Source organism: Schistocerca cancellata, chromosome 5 (genome assembly GCF_023864275.1).
Source record: "Schistocerca cancellata isolate TAMUIC-IGC-003103 chromosome 5, iqSchCanc2.1, whole genome shotgun sequence".
Classification (NCBI taxonomy): Eukaryota; Metazoa; Arthropoda; class Insecta; order Orthoptera; family Acrididae; genus Schistocerca; species Schistocerca cancellata.
This window is the reverse complement of record NC_064630.1, coordinates 118915422-118918872: the sequence shown is the minus strand read 5'-3', so window position 1 is coordinate 118918872 and position 3451 is coordinate 118915422.

The following is a 3451-nucleotide window of genomic DNA, read 5'->3' as shown; positions in this document are numbered from 1 at the left end:
GTGTCAAGCATTTTACGTGAGTAGCGATTAGGCACTGATGGATTTGACATGTTGGTTTCTTTTGATAAACCAACTTTACGTGATGTCTCTCACCGATTGAGAATGGATGTTTCAATGAGTTAAAACTATGTTACGTTTATTGCTACCGCAAATATTGTATGCCCAACAGAACTAAAATATCACCAGCTTTTATGTGGTGACACTGATTATTAACTAGGATACTTCGTGAGTAATTTTTATCTCATTATGTTGAGTTGGTCAAAATTAACATTATTCACTAATAACTATTTATCCAATACGGCAGCTACGCTTATTGTATTTCAAACACTTATATACGTTTTCTAAACATCGTTGTTAATATTACGGCTCATTATGGAAGGAGTATTGCTTCAATGAAAAAATGAACTTCTTATACCGACTACTTCTGATAGTTCTGTTCCTGCGCTGTTAGTGGTCACTTTGTTTGTTATGATCGCTTAAAGCGCTTCGAAGTTATTAGTTTTTAGACTGTATCTATATGTTTCATTATCTATAGCTAAAGTACGGAGCTTCTTTATCTCGTTTTTCTCCTTCAGTTGTTTGTACTGCCTGTTATGTAGCTTTATTAATGGTGGTTTTACTCATGCAACAGCAGTGGAATAATTTGCAGCCTCTGAATTCCTGCCACATCGGCTTCTTCATGCCACACACCACCTCACAATGACCACCTGCGGAAAATCATTCCGTCTACAAGCTATGGCTTTCTTCTTGATCGGTACTTCCCGCCTATAGCAAAAACTGAAGTATATGTCTACATCTACATTTATACTCGGCAAGCCACCCACTGGTATGAGGCTGAGGGCACTTTACGTGCCACTGTCATTACCTCCCTTTCCTGTTCCAGTCGCATATGGTTCGCGGGAAGAACGATTGCAGGAAAGCCTCCGTGCGCGCTCGAATCTCTCTAATTTTACATTTGTAATCTCCTCGGGAGGTATAAGTAGGGGGAAGTAATATATTCGATACCTCATCCAGAAACGCACCCTCTCGAAACCTGGACAGCAAGCTACACCGCGATGCAGAGCGCCTCTCTTGCAGAATCTGCCACTTGAGTTTGCTAAACATCTCCGTAATACTATCACGCTTACCAAATAACCCTGTGACGAAACGCGCCGCTCTTCTTTGGTTCTTCTCTGTCAACCCGACCTGGTACGGATCCTACACTGATGAGCAATACTCATCCACCTGCTTTGTTGATGGACTACATTTTCTAAGGACTCTCCCAATGAATCTCAACCTGGCACCCTCCTTACCAACAATTAATTTTATATGATCATTCCACTCTCAGATATTTTACAGAAGTAACTGCTACCAGTGTTTGTTCCGCTATTATATAATCATACAATAAAGGATCCTTCTTTCTATATATTCGCAATACATTACATTTGTCTATGTTAAGGGTCAGTTGCCACTCCCTGCACCAAGTGCCTATCCGCTGCAGATCTTCCTGCATTTCGCTGCAAATTTCTAATGCTGCAACTTCTCTGTATACCACAGCATCATCCGCGAAAAGCCACATGGAACTTCCGACACTCTGACGTGACCGTTGTAATACGCTACCCTCTCTCTCTCTGCCCGCCTGCGTCCTGCCTCGTGCTGTACAGGGCCGGCCGCTGTGGCCGAGCGGTTCTAGGCGCTTCAGCCCGGAACCGCGCGGCTGCTACTGTCGCAGGTTCGAATCCTGCCCCAGGCATGGATGTGTGTGATGTCCTTAGGTTAGTTAGGTTTAAGTAGTTCTAAGTTCTAGGGGACTGATGACCTCAGATGTTAAGTCCCATAGTGCTTAGAGTCATTTGAACCATTTGAGCCGCACATGCCTGTCATCTTATGCCGGCCTAGCGAACAATAAGGCTGTCCTCTGTGGCGCTAGTCGTGTGCCCCTGTTGAAGTTCGGCATGGCATTAGTTCCGTAACTAGGCCACGATGCTACCGCTATCGATTTCCGACATGTGCTGGCCGTCATTTTCTCTTCTGACACTAGGCATAACACGAGTTTGGCTTTGAAATAATACCAGAGTCTCTTGATGGATGAATTAAGGCCAAGTCCCTATCATTGCGCGTAATGTTAAGTGGAACACCCAGCAACAGTTTGCCACATTAATAGTGGAAGTTCAACTAAGAGAATTACTGCAATCACAGTTTGTCTGATTTATAGTGGAAATCCAATTAAATGACTTATTGCATTAGTATTGCCAATGAGGCACTACACTTAATATAATTTCTGTGAAACTCCCAAAATTAAATAGTGAAAATGTATGATATAATTTTGCAGAAACTAAAATTATTGATCATTTGCGCAATAACATCAAATGTCTGTGCTGGGAGTCGTTTTTGCTTTATTATACATCGTGTGTTGACGCTCTAGGCAAGTGAATTGAATCCTCGCAGGCGTCGATTAACTATACAAGGGTACCTTCCAAAATAATGAAAGGTGAAACTTATGGCTATTAAATGAGAAGCAAATTATAATTACTTTGTTTATTCCAATAAACAGTGTTTGAGTCGCTATCACAATGATTAGGTACGTTCTTGTCTGATGCAGCTTTGGCATATAATTCAAAAATACACTAATTACAGGTATATAGCCAAACGATGTGGTATGTGGTCGAAAAATGCCATCGCCGGTTGAAATAATCTGTGGCAGCGAAACCTGTGGCAGTATCAGTTTCCTTACAACAATATCATAGATAAATAAATGGCAACCTGTGGGAATATTAATCTAAGGAAACATTGGCATATCTGACATAGGGGGTAGGTAGAAAGCACGTCAATAATCGTGCCGGTAAATGAATTAGAGCTGCGCAGTGTCCATTGATTGCTGCATTGTTAATTGAAAATAGGTAGTAATACAGAAGGGATACGCCATATCTGCAGTCGAAGTTGAAAGAAGCTGCTCATGGCGTAAAATCAGAAGTCTTCGGAGTGAATTTTGAAGTAGTCGGATTATTTTAAAATGACTTTAAAGGGCTCCGGAAAGGCTCAAAATCATGAAAAGTTCAATTTTTACTTTTTTGCGTTTTCTGAATCTGCAGACTATTACCTTTTAATAGATATATAATTTATTCAATTCCGAAGACTACAACTATTTTTAAATTTTCTTTGAATGTGTTCTACTTGGGCGTGACCCACTGTGGCGCTGTTAAACTGCTGTCAAATGGTGTTATTATTAACGTCCGTGTTCATCAGGTACATTTTAGTGATGTGAGATAAAGTATGTGTTGTGGCTAACCTGTGATGGTTCAATATATATCGCTGGTGTGATTGTCGATTGTTTCATGTTTATATACTCTGTCGTTATCTCGAAAATATTCGTAATTAATTCTGTTTCTTGAGTCTCTGTTTGTTGAAGTATAATAATGAGTAAAAGTAAAGTTATTAGTTATAGTGTTTTATTTTTACCCTGAGAATTTGA